Below are 22,620 nucleotides of genomic sequence, written 5' to 3' on the forward strand. Positions count from 1 at the left end.
AAAGAATAAAACTCAACACTCAAAAAAAAACAAATAATTCAATTAAATGGGCAGAAGACATGAATAGACATTTTTCCAAAGAAGACCTATAGATGGCCAACAGACATGAAGAGATGCTCAACATCACTTATCGGGGAAATGGAAATCAAAACTATAATATCACATCTGTCAGGATGGCTAAAATCAACAACACAAGAAACAAGTTTTGGCGAGGATATGGAGAAAAGGGAACCCTTTTGCACTGTTTGTGGAAATGAGAACTGGTGCAACCACTGTAGGAAATAGGATGGAGTTTCCTCAAAAAGTTAAAAATAGAAATACCCTATGATCCAGCAATTGAACTGCTAGATAATTACTCAAAGGATACAAAAATATGAATTCAAAGGGATGCACCCTGATGTTTATAGCAGCATTATCAACAATAACCAGTGATGGAAAGAGCCCAAATAGCCATCAACTGATGAATGGGTAAAGAAGATGTGGCGTATATATATAATGGAATATCAGCCACGCAAAAGAATTAACTATTGCCATTTGCAATGACATGGATGGAGCTAAAGAGTATAATGCTAAGTGAAATCAGTCAGAGAAAGACAAACAGCATATAATTTCACTCGTGTGGAATTTAAGAAAACAAAATGATCATAGAAAAAAAAAGAGCGGCAAACCAAGAAACAGGCTCTTCACTATAGAGAAAAAAACTGAATGTAGAGAAATGGGTTAAATAGGTGATGGGGATTAAAGAGGGCACTTGTGATGAGCACCGGGTGTTTTATGTAAGTGTTGAATCACTAAATTGTACACTTGAAATTAATATTACACTGTATGTTTGTATAACTAACTGGAATTTAAAAACTTAAATTCCAAAAAGCATGAAAAAAAATAAAAGCCCTATTTTATCCAAATAAAGGCAAGAAGGGGAAAGAAGAAAGCATGGCAAATAGAAAATACAAAATAAGATGTGTTATCTGTAATCACAACCACATAAGTGGAAAATCTACACCTAAAAGACAAAAGGCCTGGGGCACCTGGGTGGCTCCGTTAAGCCTCCCACTTCAGCTCAGGTCATTATCTCACAGCTAATGAGTTCGAGCCCCGCATTGGGCTCTGTGCTGACAGCTTGGAGCCTGGAGCCTGCTTCAGATTCTGTGTCTCCCTCTCTCTCTATCCCTAACCCACTCATATTCTATCTCAGTCTCAAAAATAAATAAACATTAAAAAAAAAAAAGGCAAAAGGCCTTAGGCATGAAAACATTGAAAACTGAAGTATATGCTATTTATGAAAACATAACAAAACCGTAAAGACTCAGGTTGAAGGTCAGAGTTAGGAAAAGATAGTGTCACTCCAATAGTGCCCCCTTGTTACACTGACATAACTGTATTAACATCTGACAAAGTAGATTTTTATCGTATAAAGCATTTTTGGAGACAAAGAGGATCACCACTGATGAAAGTTTCAAATCATCATGAAGATGCAACATTATAAACTTGACTGCTTCTAATAACATACTTTTGAAATACATAAACCAAATTTACACTGTATAAATAGAGATTGGAAAAACCTGCATCGTGAGAGATTTTAACACATCTCTCTTTGTAACTGTTAAGCAGGCAATTTGAGCAGCATAATTGTTCTTTAACAATTCACTGATTTAACAATTCAACAAACTTTAACATGTCAATGGTTTAAAACAATACACATTTATTTCTTGTTTCAATAAGTAGTCTAACAGGTGAGCCTAATTGGTAGGAAGGTGTTATGTGGCCTGTGGGAGTCCTAAGTAACATGGTCCTTCAGGGACCCCGGACAGTAGATAGTCTTAACTCACCATCTCCAAGATCATCCTGAGTATCAGACTCTAGCCAGTAGATAGAGAAAGAAAGCATGGAAGAGCACATGGGAAATTTATATAAAAGAGCCTAAAAGTGGCTTGTTTTTTTTTCCATTCTTATTTCATTTGCCAGAGCTGAAATGTATGGCTATCCCTAACTGCATAAAAGGCTGAGAAATATAAGTTCATCTAAGTATACGATCGATATTTTTAAAAGACAAGTTGCATTTTTATGAAAAGTTAAAAATGTAGAAAATCTTAACATAATAGCAACAGGAATGTGTAGTATTAGGAACAGTTCCTATAAAAGGTATACAAATTGTGGGAAGACTTACAGAAGACCTGAATAAATGGAAAGAAATATGTTCATGGATAGGAAGAGTTAGTAATCATAAAGATGTCCGATCTCCCCAAATTGGTCTAGATATTCAAAGCAATTAACTCAAATCCCCAGTAGGGATTTTTGTGGAATTTGACAAACTGGTTCTCATGTTTGTATGAAACAGCAAAGATGCTCCTTAAGATGAATGAGGTGGTGAGTGTGGGGTTGGGCGGGGGGGGGGGGGGGGGGGGGGGGTGTTGGTCCAGCAGAGAGTTAAGATTGACATATAGCTGCACTGATTAAAATAGTGTGGTATTGACAGCACATACAACAGATTTATGGAGTAGAATAGAAGGTCCAAAACCAGATCTAACTGTATTTGGAATCATTATTTATGACAGAAAAATACTGTACAAGATTTAGCAAAGATGAACTATTCAATAAATAGTGCTGGGAGAGTTACCCACGAAGGAGAACCGTGATAGGGATTTGTATATATGACCATGCATACACAAAGATTATTCTTACTAGATCAAAGACACACTGGGAAAGACAAATCTTTAAAGTGTTTAGAAGAAAATAGAGGAGAGTGTCTCTATGATCTCAGAGTAGGAAAGGATTTTTTAAAATAGACAAAAGTGCTAAATATGAAGGCTAACTTAGCCAAATTAACCAAGTTTAAACAAAGAAGCTCTGTTCATCAAAAGATGCCTAATGGAGATTCAAATATAAGTAATAAATTGAAAGAAGATACTTGCTGCACAGAACAATTTGCTCAGATCCAAAGTTTATGGATGCGGTCTATGATTTAGTAAGCAAAGATGGTCTGCCAGAAAAATGGGCAAAAGACCAGTCTAGGGACTACACAGGAGAATCAATACAGACAATATGAAAAAAATTAATGTCCTAGTATGTTTATACCAATTGTTAGAACTCAGGAGAAAGTAGAAATGTGAGGCTTTAGCTTTCTTTGTAAAAATGTTTTTCAGTCTTGTAGACTATCATCCCTCTATTCTTTACTAGCCATCTTCATTGTTCTGATCTACTGCTTAGCATGACAGCCTGGTAAGTAAAATGTAATTTTAAAAGTCTCAAGTGGGTTTGCTTCCTTTCTTGGGATATAGTACTGCTTCAGACACTACTTGCGTCAGTTCCCTGATTTTTGCCTTTATGTCAGTTGAATGAGTCATGCTGTTCAGTTCAATGGACAAAAAAAGAAATTGATCCCTTTGTTCAAAAATCATCAAGTTTATAATTGTTTATCTTGAACTATCTGATTTTTAACAATAAGGAGACTTAGGTTAAGAGAATTATTTGGTTTAGTCTATTAATTCATGCCTCTGGCCTTTAATATACTCAGTTATATTATTATTCCTGGAAACCAGTTTTCTGTGTACTATTTATCATTTTCTATATGTGAATAATCTGTTCACTTTCCCCCAAATACTTAAAGTTTTGACACAAGCCTAACACCATCGTAGTCTCTTAGGTTTTATTGTTAAGGGCAAAAATTCAGATTTACCTATGAGAAGAAATAATGTTTGTATACTTGCTTACTCAGAGAGTTGAGATGCTCTGGAGTACCTCATCGTTTTTGCGTGAGGACCTTGGAATAGAGGAAATCCCCTGCCTCCCAGAGAGATTTATTAGTTCCAGAGAGGAAAGGTATATATTGCCACCTACATTCTCAAGAGGAATACTGCTAATGTTTAATTATTTTCAAGGGGAAAGTGTAGTGAGGTCATGAAGTTTGTGAAAGGATAAAAGCACTGTAGTGCACGATTTATAGTCAAAATTGGATATAGGTTCGTTTTCCTTTGTGTTTTATATCCTGTGATTTCTGCCATTCACAAGTTCTATTTTCTGGCTCTTTTTCTGACTCATCATTCATTCAGGTTTCAACACGTTTTTAAAGCACAATTACATGCCAAGTCTCTGGGTGCTTGTGGTACATGAGTGAACAAAACTAACAAACATCCTTGTCTTCATGGAGCTTGAATTCCAATGGTGGAAGACTGGCAGTAAACAATACACATAACAAATAAGTGAATTAAATGGAATATTGGAAATTGCTGTGTACCATAGAGGAAAGGAATAGGGTAGGATGAGGGACACTTGATTGTTGACTAGAGGGTAACTATAATCTTTTTTTTTTTAATTTTTTTACATTTATTTTTGAGAGAGAGAGACAGCGCACAAGCAGGGGAGGGACAGAGAGAGAGGGAGACACAGAATCTGAAGCAGTCTCCAGGCTCTGAGCTGTCAGCGCAGAGCCCAATGCGGGGCTTGAACTCACAGACTGGGAGATCATGACCTGAGCTGAAATCGGGCGCTCAACCGACTGAGCCACCCAGGCGCCTCTAGAGGGTAACTATAATCTTAAATAGGGTTTTCAGGTTAGGCTTTCACAGGAAGGGACATCTGAGCAGAAATTAAAGGCAGCAAGGGAGTATGTCAGGCTGATATTTGAAAAGAGTGTTTTAGACAGAAGGAATAATCAGTGCAAAGGCCCAGGGCAGGAGCATGCTTGGTATACAGAGTGACAACAAAGAGGACAGAGTGGCTGGAGTGGAGTGAGTACAGGGGAAAGTGATAGGACATGGATTCTGAGAGTTGATGGCAGGGAGTGGAGGGAGGCAAGTTCTTAGAGCTTTGAAGGCTATCAACATAACAAGCATTTTTCTCTAAGTTATGCATCTGTGTGCCCTACATGGTGAGCACAGACTGCTAGGGAGCAAATGAGCAAGGAGAGAGCCCAGTTAAGGCACTGTTGTGTTGCCAAGCAGAGATGTTCCTGACTGAGACCAGGGGCAACAGTGGAAGGAATGTAAGTAGACAGCATTTAAGAGAAAGAAGTCAAGCATGACCTCAAGGTTTTGGGTCTGAGCAGTGTAAGAATGTTGTCAGGGACAGAAATCATGATGACTGCATACAGAGCAGGTTTTGTGGGATGGGAGAAAACCAAGAGTTTGGTTTTGAATATTTAAAACTTGTGCTATTAGAAATTTATGTGGAGTTAAAAAGGTGTGGGCTAGAGATGTATATGGAGGACCTGCCGTATACTGATAACATTTAAAGCTGGGAGTCTGAGAGGCCCAAGGGAGTGAGTAAGAATAGTAAAGAGGTGATAAAGTGCCTGGGGCATTCCAGGGTTAGGAGGTAAGGGTGACCAAGGGCAACTAGCAGAAGAGATGGAGACAGAAGGCAAAGCTAGTAGGACAGAACTTAAGAGAATGTGCGAATCTGGTAACCAAGTGAAGAAAGTATATCAAGGTAGAGGGTTAACTCCATTGTTTTAAAACTGCTGAGAAGTCAAGTGTGTAGAAGACTGGGAATGGGGCTTTGGTTTAGTAGAGCGGAGGTTCTGGTGACCTGATACATAAGGGCTGTATCATTGGTGCAATGGGCATTGAAAGCCTGATGGAGGTGGGTTGCAGAAAAATGGGAGAGGAGTTGGAGATAGTGAAATAGGTAGAAGTATAGACAACTCTTTTGAAGAGTTGGCAAAGAAATATGCAGCTGGCAGGGGAAAATTTGGGGGCTGTTTTTGTTTGTGATTAAGAAGAAAGAAATAAGAGTAGCCAAAGAGAATAATCCAATAGAGAGGAAAAAGTTGATGATAGAGGAAAAAAGAGAAGGGTTTTCATTGCCCTTTTCAGTTTCTTTTTCTACCATGAATTTTACTCTCTCATCTCCTCAGGTCATCTCTCCATAAAATGCATTTGTTGCTTGGCATATCTGCCCAACACAGACTTTGGAATGTCACCCATCAGCACCTCTGTTCATTAATAGAGCAAAAATGATTTAAATTGTAAAAAGAATCTATGAAAAACTGACAGCGGGTAATGAATGAAGCACTCAGATTTTAACAGTCGAATTTTGATTAAACACGAATGCGTACATTTTAAGGATTTAGAGTTTGGAGTTTACAATAAAATTCTAGAAAGAAAACATGAAAAAATAACAAGGTTGTATTCTCTGATGTTCTAGGGAGGTTTAGAAGGGCCTGGAAGAGTCTGCCTTATCTGGCCAAATGGAGAACAATAATTTGCTATAGTGTAGAAGTCACCTTCAATGCTGGTGGTTTCTGTGGTTGTTAGTTACCAGAAATTGGAGATGGAATTCACCCTCTATAGAAGATGCCTGAGAACGGAGAAAACGCATGAAATCTTTGAATACATCATTGCTTTGTAGCCTCTTCTGTGACCTTCAAGAAGTCATTTAACCTTCTTAACAATCCATCATATTCACTCCTAGATTTGAGTTCTCTATGCTATCACATTCCTGTTTGATTTCACATACTAATAGTGCTTGAAAGTTTGCCTTCCTTAAGACATTGTCTTGTAATTATGGCAGGGCTTTGGGTATAGGATATACAGTGTTTAAGCCTTTTGATAAAATGTAAAAAGCCTCACAGCTATTTTAACACATTTTTGCATGGGTGTGGGGATTTCTTGCCTTTTTTGTTCCCCTCCTCTTAAAGAAAATGAAAAATGACTTCAAGATGAGATCTTGACTATGGAAGAGTGGCTACTCAGTGACCACGTATAGAGGAGATGACTAGAAATACGTACTTTGGAGCTTAAAAAAAATCCTAATTTCCATACTGCTTTCAGTTTAAACATCTCAAAGTCTCAGAGCATTAACCATTTCCTGGTGCTATTTTGTACCTATTAGGAATACAGTTTCAATTCTTTTTATTTTTTTAAAGTTTATTTCTTTGAGAGAGAAAGCACAAGTGGGGGATGGGCAGAGAGAAAGAGAGACAGAATTCCAAGCTGGGTCTGTGCCATCAGTGCAGAGCCCAATGTGGGGTTCAGACTTACCAACTGTGCGATCATGACCTGAGCCAAGATCAAGAGTCATATGCTTAACTCAACCTGCGTTGAGATACCCAGGTGCCCTAACACCTTGCATTCTAAAGGAAGCTTAGAAGTTCTGATTGAAGAACAAAGACATAAAAAATATAAAGAAATGACAATAACTTGTACTGATAGCTGTTGTTAACATTATGTTTGTGAAAATAAGTTAAATGAAGCAACATCTATTCCTTGGTGATTTTTTTACTGTTCACATATGCTGGGAAGTCTGAGGACCTTTAATAACCTTCAATGCTTACTGATTCAGATGCTTATAATTTGATACCAGTGAAGTGTGCATCACTAGAGAAACCAGCAGCAAAGCCATAAAACCTTTGATTTACATCTTGGGGCTATCTGGAGTGAAATTGCTTTTCCTTTGTGGGCTGCACTCAGAAAGAGACCTCATCATTGGTGGGAAAGCGATTTGAGCTTTATGGTTTCCAAGGAAGATCAATTTTCATTTATTAATAATATCTCATTATGTGGTCCTTAAGTGAAGGATAAATAATTCTTGCTGTATCATGGGTATTACATGGTACTTTTAAGTGCTTTTGTTAAGTGCTTTCTCATTTAGTTAGAGACAGAGCAAAGTAGCTGCTGAAGAATCCTCATTTTAAAACCTGGCTATAAGTTATTGCTCTCCTGTAGTTTTTTTGGGCATATGCTTAGGGAAAAGGTGATGGCTAATGAAAAATATAATTATGTTCTCTTTCCTTGGCTAGGAAGCACAGGTGTGCACACTTTCTGGTAAGCCTGATTCTTAAAAACAAAAGAGCTTTGTGGCAACACAATTGATTAAAGGAAAGTACGGAGGATGATGACCTTTGTACAATGACAGAGAAAGATGAAATTGGTTTGAAGTTAAAAAAAAGAAAAAAAATAGATTCATTAGACAGTCTGAGGTTTCTATGGAAGGTGACTTTTTCCTTTCCTAATGATTAAAAAAATTCTTAGGAATTCTAAGAAATGGTTCAGTTATTGGTGATATGGTTACCAAGTTTTAGGGAATCTCAAAGACACAAAGGGAGAACTAACTGATTCCTTGTGGTTTCTACTAGCCGAGTGATCTAGTTTAGAAAACCAGACATAGGAAGATAGTATAACTAACTTTACAGAAGTCTAGAAAAAATGGATAATTAAAGAGCAGCCTGGGTTTAATCTTCATGTTGTATATGAGGATTGAGATTTCCTTTTTGTTGCCCTGCATGATCCTGAAAGTTTAGTTATCCAAGCTCAGGGTGGCAACTTGAAGTGAAAATTGGTGTCTGCCTTTACTGGGAAGGTTTCTGAGGTCAGTTTCAAGGGAAGAAAGGCCTTGGTTGATTAGTGATGCCAGGAGGGAAGGGTAATGGCAGTGTAGTGTGTCCACCATCCAAGTGCTAGATAAGAGGTTGGCAAGCTTTTTCTATAAAAGGCCAGATAGTAAATATTTTAGACTTTGTAGGGCATGCAGGCACTCACTCAGCACTGCCACTGTAGTGTGCAAGCAGCTATAGACAATATAAAAATGAAAACAATTGAGAGTGATTGTGTTCCAATAAAACTTTATTTACAAAAACAGGCAGCAGACCAGATTTAGCCTATGAGCAGTAGTTTGCTGATGCCTCTTGAGTAGACTATTGACCAAGACCTACCTGAATCAGAGTGGCTAGCTCCCAGCTAATGCCATTGTATTTCTCTAGACACTCTAATCTTTGTGTAAATGCTTCACCCACTGTAGAATCTATTGTGCTTCCACTTAGATTGTCTGGCAACACACTTTCTCAAGGGTAAATGCTGCAGGGGAAGAAAGCTGTGTTACAGTAAATTCTGATGCTTTGTCAAAGGAAGTATTTCGGCAGCACAACTCGAAATGCATGTGCTCACCTTGGCTACATTGGAAGCAAATTTCTGGGGGAACTGTCAGAGCATAAAATTAGGTCGATTGAGAAGGAATGCAAGCCCCAAGGTATGGCTAAACTGAGACAGCAGGATGAAGAAAATTAACAGTGGGATAACTTACGAGCTTTAAAAGTACAATATTTTTCATAGGATCAGTGCCTCCTGAGAATGATATTTTATGCAGTTTATTCAATCTTTATTGCTTGAGTAGATTAGAAACTCATCCTGTACAACCTGAATGAAATATCTCCAATTACAATATCTTCTATTATTATGCCTCCCAGATCCTGCCAAGTCACACCTGCACAGGCCTGACTCTGAACAGAGTGCCATTGTGAGTGTACTTTCTAGAAAGGAAGCTTTAATCCATTCCTAGTCAAAAGGAAATTCTAGTTTCCTGCCAAGATAATAGTACGTTTTGGCCTAAGTGTAAGCCAAGTCGGTAAGGTCCTATGTTATAAGACTTGAGCAATGTAGGCTCACCTATTGAAAAAATGATTCCTCTAAAATTTACTTAAATGCTTGAACTTTCTAAATTTATAGTTAGTCTTGAAAGCTCTGTATCTCAAATATGCAAAACAAAGGCATTGAGTAAAAGGGAAAAGAAAGATGCTTTGGGAAAAATTAGAAAAACATTTTTTAAATGTTTTATTTATTTTTGAGAAAGAGAGAGTACAAACGGGGGAGGGGCAGAAAGAGAGGGAGACACAGAATCCAAAGAAAGCTCCAGGCTCTGAGCTGTCAGCACAGAGCCCGACATGGGGCTTGAACTTGTGAACCGGGCAGAAGTCGAATACTCAACTGACTGAGCCACCCATGTGCCCCAAGAAAAAATTTTTTAATTTTAGCAGAGACAATGGAAATAATAATATGGCTATGAATTAGGCATGTCAGTCACAAGAAAGATGCTGAGGTTCTTTTTGAAATGGGGACAACTTCCAATTTCATGATGAATCTGATTCAAGTTCAGTGTTCCTATTTTTATGGATTCATCTTTCCAGTTTCAGTAATTCACAGTTGTGAAATAGAAATCCTTTCCCATTTGAAGTGAAGGATATATTTGGAACTAATACAGAGAACAGTACATAGTAAAAGGAGGTAGAGGGAATCAAATGCCATGGAAATATGGCAGAACTCAATTTTTTACATCCTAACTCAGATGCACACAAAGATACTGTCCTTTATATGTTTACAGTTGGGGATGGTGGGAAAATGCCACCCTTCTTTTGCTACTGGTAGATCAAAAACTGTAAAGCTATCCCTATTGGCCTTCAGCCAGTTTCAAGTCGACTTTGCTTTGTTTCTCTTCTCCAAAAAAATCTCCCGTCTTCTTTTCCAACTTAGCATAAGGAGCAGAGAATCCTTAGAGCCTGTAGAGAGAGGACTCATTGGTACAGGTACTGTCCTTCTTTGCTGAATTCTCCTGATATTTGGTTGACCTCTGGTCTCTCAGTTTTGGCATCTGTCTTTATTTCATCCTCCACTAAAGCGACTTTGGGGCTAATTGTTACTTGAGGTCTGTATTCTCTTTGTGGTTAGAAATCCCCTACTCTGCCCCATCCAACTGTTGCTATAAGCCTATCTTGGTTCTTGTTTGGATAAAGCTTCTGAGTCCTAACCAGGCCCCATTTTTAGCTCCTGATGTGTAGGCCCTCCCCTCCTTGCTTCAACATGGGAGTAACCATTTCCCATAGGCCTTGCCTATGCATGCCAAGTTGATATTTCTGTTCTGATGCAGCTGCATCAGCCTAGAGGCACTCTGAAAGGTGCTCTCCTCCCAAGAAACCAAATGTGAACTAGGGAAAAAGCCCCTCTCCTTGACCTCTCCCAACCTCTTTGGAGATGCTGCATTCTTAGAGGCCTCCTTGATTCAGGTCTTAGAGCAACGGCTCTAGATATGAGATCGTTGAGGGTCCTTGGCATAAAGGATCCTCATGTCCACTCTGAAGTCTCTCTTTCTACTGAGATTTCTGTTCCTCCCACTGACTCCTACAAAGGGGCTGCCCTATGTCCTCCTGAACATCACAGCAAGCTGTTGTGGTCCTTGTAGACTTAGAGTGACCAACTATCTTGGTTCACCTGGGACCGAAATGGTTTTAGAACTGAAAGTCCAGTATCCTAGGAAACCTCTTGATCCTGGGCAAACACTGAATGTTGCTTACCCTGCCTTTGACAAATTAACTTCATGGCCAAGCTTTAGTGGCCAAAAAGCTTTAGGGGAAGGAAAAATAGATTCTCAGAAAAAAAGCCACATCAAAAGTATACAACTACAAAATATTTTTCTTCACTATAGAAATAATGGTAGAAAGTTTGTTTCTATTACACCTAGCAACTAATTTGTTGAAAAGGAGCTGGTGTCCCGGCAGAAGTAGAAACTGGCCAGAAACCAATTTGTGGAAAGTTAAGTGGCTGCCACATTTGTAAAAACCTCTTTCTCATTGTAGAAGTTTTTGGTCCAGAAAGCTAATCATATTCAAATTTTTGAGCAACTTGAGTCATTTCAGAGCATATTTACTGCAATGTAACTTTTAATCTGAGTCCTGAAATAAATTTCAAACTTGGACGTGCAAGTGGATATTTTCATTGTGTTAAAGCAATATCCATTCGGTTTATATTATAATGTTTGAAGTTGAATTAAAAAATGAGGATAGGATTGGAAACTATCAGCAGATTACTAAAACTATGCTTGATTTTAGGCTGTCAAAGGAATGCCAGGTAGCTTAACCTGGGTGTGGGCATGATAGCTCTTGTTAGCAGGAGGCAGGCAGCCTGAGATGGGCCTGTGTTGGAAGGGTCCAAGAGGCAGCAAAAAGGGACCACTACACCAGGCCTGTCCATGTCTTAAAGGCACATCCCAAGCCAGTGATGATTCAGGTGACAGACAGCTTTGAAGTTTCTAAGGGGGCAGTAGCTATATTCCAATAAGTAGGTTTAGGGGAAGCCCAGGAGAGAGGACATGGAGACAGAGGAGGATGATGGGCTAGGTGGACAGCTGTTGAGCAGCAGAGGGCTAGCCTTAGGGTAACAGGGCAGAGTTGAAAGACCAGCAGAAGTAAGAAGTCAGTTACCTCAACAGAAGTTTGATTCAGGAGCGGGCGTACGGGAGCAGAAGAGATCATCCAAGGGACCACTTAGCCCAGTGACCTTTAGTGGAGCTGTTAACACTGGGTGTCATCAGAAGCTGTAAAGACCAAGGGAGTCAAGTGGGTGGTTGTGCTACAGCTAACAGAACATTACACTACCTATGTTCAACTGTAGTTTGGCCCCTGGGACCAGATGAGCCTTCAGCCTGGGACAACCTGGAGGAGCAGGGAAGATACAGGCAGGTAAATAAGATTAGGGACATAGCTGCCTGCTCAAGTGCTATTTTATTACATTGCCTTACAGGTTGCCTACTGCCAACAAAAACCTTCTTTCATCAGAGTATTAAATTGAAGTATGATTATAAGAGCAGGAAGGGATTCATTTATTTACATGTTCATTTTTAATATTTATTGATTCTCTAGTAACTGCCTGTATTGGATTCTGGGGATCCAGTGGTGAAAAAATGAGACCAAGTCAAAGAAAGAGTTGGATTCTTGAAAGAGGAATCAGAAAACTATACAGATATTTGTGGAGCTGGAATAGGAGAGTCAGAGAGGGTGTAGAAGCACATTGGAGGGCATCCGATTAATCCAGGCTGGGAGGGCTTTCAGCTAGTATAACCTTCTCATTTTATAGTGGGAGAGAGAAAAGATTACATAAGTTATTTTGTGTCACTTAAAATATCAAGGCTTATGTCCTCTGTGGCAAGAATGTTATCGTCTAGGTGATCCTAGGTACTTGGTTAAGCAAAGCCTTGCCCGAGCTCTTGTAGGACCAGTGGCCCCACATCCTTCCTCCACATGGTGAGACCATACTTGGTCTCACCTCCTCTCAAGACTCCAGGTGATGGGAACACAGGCATGCGACTCCCATGAGTGGTTGGCATTAAGTTCCGATTATTTCTCCATTTGCAAGGCTGCTGTCTTGTTTGCCCTTACAAGATGGTTGAATTCCAGGGTGGCCACCAACCCCTCCTGGAGCACAGCCCATTACATGTCCCGGCCTCCACATACCTCTCTGTGGGATTCTGACAACTTAGAGGACTGTATGCCTCATCTGACTCACCTGCTTGGGAGTTTCCCTGAGACTGTCGCTTCACCCCTGCCCTGCATAATGTTGTGCTGTTTGCTTTCATCTGTCCTGCCAAGCTTTCTTTTGAATCTGCCATGTGATGAGGTTTTGGGGGTGATCGTGGGGTTCATGGCATCCAGAGCTGATGGCCAAGAAAGAATTCTTGAAGACGTCTTTGGTGCAAAAAGGTGATTTTATTAAAGCACAGGGACAGGACCTGTGGGCAGGAAGAGCTGCCCTGGGGACCATGAGGAGAGACTGGTTATGTACTATGGAGTTGGGGGAGGTAAAGTCCATGGGAAGTTTCTACTGGGATTTTCATATGCTAAAGAAGAGTCCCAGGATAGTGGAGGCCTAACTATTGTCAAGCTAAGGTTGTTTTTCCCTCTAGCAACCTGGAGAAGCGTTTTACTCTACCAGCCTCAAATATTTGTCAGTGGGCTGCAGGTTATAAGGAAATTGGGTTCTATCTGCCATTTCTGTCTGCCTTTGTTTTCTACATTACCATGCATTCAACACATGTTCAGGATAAACCTCTGAATGGGTGCAAAACAAAACCAGTACAAATCAAGAATTTGATAGGCAATGCTCAGTGCCATACAGAGTCTGAAAAGTAGGTTTGTGGCCCTACTTCCATGTGGTAATCCCCATTAGGAAATTAAATAACCTTACAGAGTATTCACTAAGTGTTCTGGTCACCTCGGGTGAAAAGAAAAAGTAAAATATGTAACACTCTCTTGGAGTGCAAAAACTATTTGGTGGAACAACTGTGCAGTACTGGGAAGTGGAGATCTGTGATTAAATTTCAGTTCTGCCCCTCTGAGTTTGGGTTAGTCACTTAACCTTTTAACATTTTTAAAAATTGGCTAATACTAAGGATACTTTAGAGTTGTGGTAATTGAATAAAAAGGAAACTCGCTGAGCACAACACAGAGCCTGGAATAGTACTGATGCTCTGTAAATGTTTACCAAGTTGAGTAGTGCTAACACGTATGCATTAATAGGGAAGAACCCCAAAGAGCACGCAAAACAGCATATAATCAAGTGCTAAATTGTGTGGAACACAATGGAGGAAGTCATGGAGGCTTATTCACAAGTGGGCTTGATGAAAAATTAGCTGTCACATTGGGGTAATGAATTTCACATGGACTCAGTCACAGGCTGTAGCCGGCCGGTTAGATGCTGAATCTGTAATTTTACATCAGATGGAAAGTATTTACGTTTTTCTGATTTTAAAAACAACATAGACATGTTGTAGAAAATATGAGAGATATAGAAATGTTTTAAAATCAAATCAACTGTAAAATTCATTTCTAGAGTTAACCTTATTAATATTTAAAGAATATATCCATAGATGCTTTTTTATATCATGCTTGTGTTTAACTTTGTGTGGTGAGAAATTTCTCCTTTAAAATTTTTTTTTGAAATACTGTGTTTTTAATAGATACAAAACCCAGTAATTCATTTCTGGGTGTACTACATTGTTTTAATTATTCTTTTGATCTGTCAGAAAATTTCCTTTTTTTATTTGCAGTTAGCAATTCTGAGGTTCAATCTTTGCTGTTATTTGAGATTATTTCCTTAGAACAGAGTCCTGGAGGGGCACCTGGGTGGCATAGCTGGTTAAGCATCTGACCTTGGCTGAGGTCGTGATCTCATGGTTGGTGAGCTTGAACCCCGCTTTGGGCTCTGTATTTCTCTCCCTCTCTGCCCCTGGTGGGATTCTCTCTCTCTCCCTCTCTGTATGCTTCGCCCTCACTTGTGGTCTCTCTTTCTCACCAAAACAAACTTAAAAGACCAGAGTCCTAGAGGTGGAATTGAATGATCAAGTCAAAGTGTATGAACATTTTAAGGTTCTTAATATGGATTTCCAAATTCGTTTCCAGGAAAGTTGTACCAGTGCATTTCTATCAGGCACAATTCATGAGCAAGCCCATCTCGCACATCCTCATGCAAGAGTATAATTAGTATTTAAAAATATTTTAAAAAAATGTTTATTTTTGAGAGAGAGAGGGGGAGGGAGGGAGAATATGAGCAGGGGAGGGGTGGAGAGAGAGGGAGGCACAGAATACCAAGCAGCCTCTAGGCTCTGAGCTGTCAGCACAGAACCTGACACGGGGCTCGAACCCACCATGAGATCATGACCTGACTGAAGTTGGATGCTTAACTGACTGAGCCACACAAGTGCCACAATACAGTTTTGGGTTTTTTAAAAAATTTTCACATAGTCCAAACTTTTTTCCCTTAGTGATATTTTCTCATGCTTATGTTTCTTTGTCTCATTATCACTTAAATACTTGTCTTTAATTCCAAAATTTTAAAAAAACAGTTATTTTTTAAGAAATAACTTTTTAGGGGCGCCTGGGTGGCGCAGTTGGTTAAGCGTCCGACTTCAGCCAGGTCATGATCTCGCGGTCCGTGAGTTCGAGCCCCGCATCGGGCTCTGGGCTGATGGCTCAGAGCCTGGAGCCTGTTTCCGATTCTGTGTCTCCCTCTCTTTCTGCCCCTCCCCCGTTCATGCTCTGTCTCTCTCTGTCCCAAAAATAAATAAACGTTGAAAAAAAAAATTAAAAAAAAAAAGAAATAACTTTTTAAACAGATATTAAAGAGACAATAGATGTAATGTGGCCTTGTTAAGAATACATGCATAAATCTTTTTTTTTCTTTTCAAATTTTTATTTAAATTCTAGTTAGTTAACATAGAGTGCAGTATTGGTTTCAGGAGTAGAATTTAGTGATTAATGTTACTATGTATAGAAATGTAGTCTAAGATAAGTCACCATTTCAGATAAGTAAAGAAAGATTTGTCAATAAATATTTTAGGCAATCTAGTTCTTTATTGTTTTACTTACATGTTTTTCTTATTGCTATTATCCTTGTTTCTGTTTTCAGTTTTGTGTATGGACTCTATTTCCTTGCTTGTGTTTTCTCTAGTATTTTTGATCTACATAGTTTACGTTTTTACTAGTGTTTAAATTTAGCTTTCAAAGGCATACTTTGCTCTGTGTTTTTTATTGATAAACCATGAAATGTTACCTTTTGAGACTTTTCCACTCAAGGCAAGTTTATATTTCGTTTTCTTCAGCTGTATGTGGAATTCATTTTGTAATTTAGGATTTTTTCAGTTTTATTTTTATCAGTCTTTTCCTTATATTTTAGACATAATATAGAAAATCTACATTACTGTGTAGATGTTTATGTAATCCAAAATGTATATATTTGCACACACACTATATATATCCATACAAATAGTTATGCTATTGACAGTGATCATTTCCAAAGCAGCTTTATAATCGTTATTTAAACTTACTTTAAAACAGGAACATGGGCATTTATTTTCTCTTTTCATTTTCTTTACCCATGAAGAATAACTTGGCTAGGGAAGAATTTTATAGATTAAAATGTTTGCCTGCCAAAATCATGTTGCATTGCTCTGTTGAAATCCAGTATTTCAGAGAAGTCTAAGGCCAACTTGATTTTTGTTTTCAGATTACTTTTTTTCTAAAAAATCTGGATGCTTGAAATAGTTCCCCCTATAAACCAATAATCATGTACTATCTGGATGTGGCTCATTTTCTCATTAATTTTTCTTAAATATGTGGTAGACTTTTCCTACCATTATATTTTCTTTCAGAGCTGTTGATATGCCCTGGGATATGTAGAGTTCTTATGATATCTCTAATTCTCATGTTTAATAGTAAGTTTCTGGGAGCTTCTATTGCAGGATTGTAGATATCTGGTTGCAGCTTCCTGTTTGGGTAGGAAACTTTACCTCAAAGCTTTCAAGCACGTTTCCCAACAGGACAGGGATAGGTACTTGGACAGAGCAGGAAACTGAGGCAGAGTCCAGTGGAAGTCTCAGCTCCTGAATTGTCTAATCTTCCTTCACTCAGGAAGGAGTAGGCAGGCACTGGGGGCAGACACAAACTGGTGGTCTCTGTGTGGGTGTGGGCAGGGCATGAAAGCAGGGAATAGGAGTTAGTTTCCCAGATGGGGGCAGATCAGGGACAGGGAAAGATCCAAGGTCCAGTTCAAAGGAATCAGTGGAGGCCAAGAATGAGATCTCAAGAAAAAGTTTGGCATAAAGAGCAGATAATAAGGACTAATAAGAAAGGCAGAACCCACCCCATACTATCTGGATTAGAAGTATGTGTGGCCAGCAGAACTTTATATGATGATGGAAATGTTTTATATCTACACTATTTAATATGATAGCCACTATTCACTGTGGCTATTGAGTACTGAAGAACTGGATTTTAAAATTAATTTAATTTCAATAGCCTCATGCAGATAGTGGCTACAGTACTGAACAATGCAGCTCCAGAGAAGCTTCTTCTGACTAGGAAGGGAGCCATGGGAGGCTGCAGGGTTAACTCCAATAGTATCAACTTCCTAAACAGTGAAAGTTCATCCCAGGGTTGGCAATGGATTGACTGTAAGCCTTGTTATTTGATATTGGGAAGTACTATCACTTTCTGTGTCTTCATAGATACTTTGGTGGAAATTTGGGAAGCACTGCATGGAGGTGTGAAATATATATAATGTGAAATACCATTTTAGAGCATAAGTGTATCATATTCTTCTCCCTTTTTTCCCCCTGCTTGCCTGTGTGCCTGTCATCACTTTGTAAACAATGGTAACAATCCTTAAGCCAGGGTTTAAAAAAATCACTTTTTATTCTACTTCCTTCTCTTTGGGGCCCTTTGGAACCATATTTTATTCATACAAAAATGAGTGTTGAGCTGTTTATGGCAGGCGGGTGGGGTGGCACATAGAGAAGAAATACGTTCTTTCAAATTCTTAGGTCAGAGCTTATCTTAGCCATTTTACAGTAGTATCTTCCTTAAAGATGCTTTAACATGAAAGAAAATTAGAATGTCTGTGTTTTCCATGTCAGGAATGATTTTTTAGGGTAGTGACTATAACAGATTAAGCCAGTAATTGATTAACTGGTTAGTAATCAATAAACATGGTGAGTTTTTGCTTTATGTATGTCTATGTGCTACTTTGCAAGAGAAAACGATAATGTGATGGGATGTACAGTGTGGAGGATGCTTTAGGGATTTTTGAGTTAAAATAAAGGTCCAAGAAAGATAAAAATTAGTACTTGCTTATGTATTAAGTATATTTACTTTGTGGAAAAGAATGTAATTAGATGAAATTTGGAAAGCCCTAGAAAAACTGGGACATGGTTTTTATGTGCACTGACAGTTTTTACCTTAGAGAAGGTGGTATTCTAGCTAAGGAAATAAGATATTTACAAAAATGTAGGTAGCCTGCCCAAGGAGCAATACTGAGCACCAACAGATTACAGTAATTAAAAAAAATTTTTTTTAAATGTTTGTTTTTGAGAAACAGAGCACAATCGAGGGGGGAGCAGAGAGAGAGGGAGACACAGAATCCAAAGCAGTCTCCAGGCTCTGAGCTGTCAGCACAGAGCCTGACATGGGGCTCGAACTCAAAAACCATGAGATCATGACCTGAGCTGAAATCAGATGCTTAACCGACTGAGCCACCCAGGTGCCTCAATATTACAGTCATTTGTTTTTAATTAAAAATTGATTTTTGAGACTTTCTACAAAGACACAAAAACTTCTGCAGTACTCCTTCACCTTCTCTTCTTTATGATCGTATCTTACAGCTTTAATATTTCCTTTATAAGAGTAGGATCTAGGGTAAATCAGAATGAATGATAATGTGTGTTGTATCTACTACATGCCAGGCACTGGGCTAGGTGCTGGTCAGGGGCAGAAATGCCCTTCACCTAGACAACACTGCAAAAACATAATGGATTTACACTTGACACAAGTAATTTCTGCTGCAGAAAGAGAATAAAGTGTGACAGAATCCAGAGGGGGCTTTCAGTCACAACAGAGGTAATGTGCTACTACTATGAAGTGCAAGTGGAAAGCTTTTGCATTATTTTTAAGTCCTTGGAAGACCTTCATTTTATTTTTTCTGCTTTTTGCCTTGGTAAACCTTAGCATCAGATTGAAGGAATTTTATGTTTTAAGAAAAGAGTGAATGAAAGGAAGGGAGACCATAAAAAGTCAACCACTCCAGTCTCCCCTCCCCCGCCACCATGACATGGGCTGTTGATGATGGAACATTTGAAAAGTTTTGCGTTGACTGTGGCTTTTTCTGGGCTGCCAGGTAATGGCATCTCTAAAGATCTTTGGAAACCATTTGGATACAGTAAGATTTTGAAAAAACAATCTCGCTAACCAATACTTTTTTTTTTTTCCAATGTTGATTTGTCCATGGATCCATGTGTTTACTCTTGAGCACCCTTGAGGGAGAGTTTAGGTTATTTATAAGACAATAGAAGTACGGAGCAGAAGAGCACAGATCAAATGGCCTCTGAAAGGAGTTGCAGTGAAGTCCTGAGCTTTATTCTGTACAACCTCAGCACCTGCTAGCTTTGGTTACTTGAGATTCCCTGTATTTCTTTAATTTCTTTTTTTCAGTTATGATGGAGAGAGGAATGCAATCCACTGGCTTGCTTCTACATAAAGATAAAGAATGGTATAACTCTAAATAGATTAAGGTGATTGGTTTAGGGTGAACATGTGGCAGGGTTGGTAAATGCTGTGGTGGGCAGGAGTAAGGGGGACGACCCCTCATGCATTAAAGACTGGGAAAAAATGTAATAACATGAATTAATTGCAAAGGTTCTGAGATGAAAGTTGACAGCTGGATCCTATTCTCAGTCCTAGGATTAATTCTGTGAGTCTGGTCCAAGTCATAGTAACTTGTCACGTCTCTGGTGCATTAGGGTGTGAAATAGAGTTTTTGGACATGCTACTCCATTTTCCTGTTAACACTTGATTTTTTTCTTCTGGCTTTAACTGGTCTCACTCAAAATCCTCTGCTTTCCAAAGCAGTGTTAAAGGTTCACTCTACTAGAGTGGCCCTTATTGAACTACCTAGGGGTATCCATAGGCTGACCAGGGAACTATGAGCAGGCTTTCATTTGGAGGTTTCTTCTCAGAGATAAGAATTGTTACCTGACACAAATAGGCTTGATCTCTCAAAAATTGGAACCCAATTAGTCCACAGGGAAGTTATTAGTTGATCATAGTTGCTGAAGCTGAAATGGCTGGTGATCATGCTGGTGTGTGGTCTTTCCTTAAGGTGTTTTTTTAAAACCAAAAGAATCTAATCTAGATTAAGCAACATAAAGATATAGCAAAGGTTGATTTGATTTCTTATCCTTTGGTTTTTGTATTGATTGAGGAAATTGTTGGCTCACATCTTTTTCCTTTATGCAGTATTCCCTAGAGCAGCATTTCTCAATGTTTTTTTATTTCATTTTTTTTTTTTAATTTTTTCCAACGTTTATTTATTTTTTTTTGGGGACAGAGACAGAGCATGAACGGGGGAGGGGCAGAGAGAGAGGGAGACACAGAATCGGAAACAGGCTCCAGGCTCCGAGCCACAGCCCAGAGCCTGACGCGGGGCTCGAACTCACGGACCGCGAGATCGTGACCTGGCTGAAGTCGGACGCTTAACCGACTGCGCCACCCAGGCGCCCCTCATTTATTTTTAAAATTTACTTCCAAATTAGTTAGCATATAGTGCAACAATGATTTCAGGGGTTGATTTCTTAATGCCCCTTATGCGTTTAGCCCATCCCCCCTCCCACAACCCCTCCAGTAACCCTCTGTTCTCCATATTTGAGTCTCTTATGTTTCATCCCCCTCCTTGTTTTTATTTTATTTTTGCTTCGTTCTCCTATGTTCAGCTGTTTTGTATCTTAAAGTCCTCATATGAGTGAAGTCATATGATATTTGTCTGTCTTTGACTCATTTTGCTTAGCATAATATGCTTTAGTTCCATCCATGTAGTTGCAAATGGCAAGATTTCCTTCTTTTTGATTACTGAGTAATACTCCATCATATACATATACCACATCTTCTTTATCCATTCATCTGTTGATGGACATTTGGGCTCTTTCCATACTTTGGCTATTCTTGATAGTGCTGCTATAAACATTGGGGTACATGTGTCCCTTCGAAACAGCACACCTGTATCCCTTGGATAAATACCTAGCAGTGCAATTGCTGGGTTGTAGGGTAGTTCTGTTTTTAATTTTTGAGGAATCTCCATAATGTTTTACAGAGTAGCTGCACCAGTTTACATTCCCACCAGCAGTGCAAAAGAGATCGTCTTTCTCTGCATCCCTGCCAACATCTGTTGTTGCCTGAATTATTCATGTTAGCCATTCTGACAGGTGTAAGGTGGTATCTTATTGTGGTTTTGATTTGTATTTCCCTGATGAGTGATGTGGAGCATGTTTTCACGTGTTGGTTGGCCATCTGGATGTCTTCTTTGGAGAAGTGTCTATTCATGTCTTCTGCCCATTTCTTCACTGGATTATTTGTTTTTTGGGTGTGGAGTTTGATAAGTTCTTTATAGATTTTGGATACTAATCCTTTATATGATCGTTTGCAAGTATCTTCTATTTTGTTGGTTGCCTTGTAGTTTTGCTGATTGTTTCCTTTGCTGTGCGGAAGCTTTTTTTTTTTTTTTTTTTTTTTTTTTTTGATGAGGTCCCAGTAGTTCATTTTTGCTTTTGTTTCCTTTGCCTCTGGAGATGTGTTGAGTAAGAAGTTGCTGTGGCCAAGGTTAAAGAGGTTTTTGCCTGCTTTCTCCTCAAGGATTTTGATGGCTTCCTGTCTCACATTTAGGTCTTTCATCCATTTTGAGTTTATTTTTGTGTATGGGGTAAGAAAGTGGTCCAGGTTCATTCTTCATGTCGCTGTGCAGTTTTCCCAGCACCACTTGCTAAAGAGACTGTCTTTATTCCATTGGATATTCTTTCCTGCTTTGTCAAAGATTAGTTGGCCATACATTTGTGGGTCCATTTCTGGGTTCTCTGTTCCATTTATCTGAGTGTCTGTTTTTCTGCCAGTACCATACTTTCTTGATGATTACAGCTTTGTAATACAGCTTGAAGTCCTGGATTGTGATGTCTTCAGCTTTGGTTTTCTTTTTCAAGATTGCTTTGGCTATTCAGGGTCGTTTCTGGTTCCGTACAAATTTTAGGATTGTTTGTTCTAGCTCTGTGAAGAATGCTTGGTATTATTTTGATAGGTGTTGCATTGAATATGTAGACTGCTTTGGGCAGTATTGACATTTTAATAATATTCTTTATATCCAGGAGCATGGAATATTTTTCCAATTTTTTGTGTCTTCTTCCATTTCTTTCATAAGCTTTCTATAGTTTTCACTATATACATCTTTCACCTCTTTGGTTAGATTTATTCCTAGGTATTTTAAGGTTTTTGATGCAAGTGTAAATGGGATCAGTTCCTTGATTTCTCTTTCTGTTGCTTCATTAGTGGTATATAGGAATGCAACTGATTGCTGTGCATTGATTTTATATCCTGCAACTTTGCTGAATTCATGGATCAGTTCTAGCAGTTTTTTGGTGGACTCTTTAGAGTATCATGTCATATGTGAAGAGTGAAAGTTTTGGCCTCCTCCTGGGCAATTTGGATGCCTTTTATTTCTTCGTGTTGTCTGATTGCTGAGGCTAAGACTTTCTATACTCTGTTGAACAACA

The 22,620-nt window shown here is 38.9% G+C and overlaps 2 long non-coding RNA genes across 3 annotated transcripts in view; one reads left to right on the forward strand and one right to left on the reverse strand.

The window, feature by feature from the left end:
* LOC101095820 overlaps positions 1-22,620 on the forward strand; it is a 199,611-nt gene that overhangs the window by 62,399 nt on the left and 114,592 nt on the right. The gene's annotated exons all lie outside the window — the stretch shown is intronic.
* LOC109498779 overlaps positions 9,659-22,620 on the reverse strand; it is a 35,517-nt gene continuing 22,555 nt past the window's right edge. Inside the window, exons 3-4 of the long non-coding RNA XR_002155679.3 lie at positions 11,966-12,078; positions 9,659-10,267 (exon numbers count right to left, since the gene is read on the reverse strand). This is a non-coding gene — a long non-coding RNA (uncharacterized LOC109498779). The remainder of the gene's footprint in view (positions 10,268-11,965; positions 12,079-22,620) is intronic.

The sequence above is a fragment of the Felis catus genome, chromosome B1 (assembly GCF_018350175.1).
Source record: "Felis catus isolate Fca126 chromosome B1, F.catus_Fca126_mat1.0, whole genome shotgun sequence".
Lineage (NCBI taxonomy): Eukaryota > Metazoa > Chordata > Mammalia > Carnivora > Felidae > Felis > Felis catus.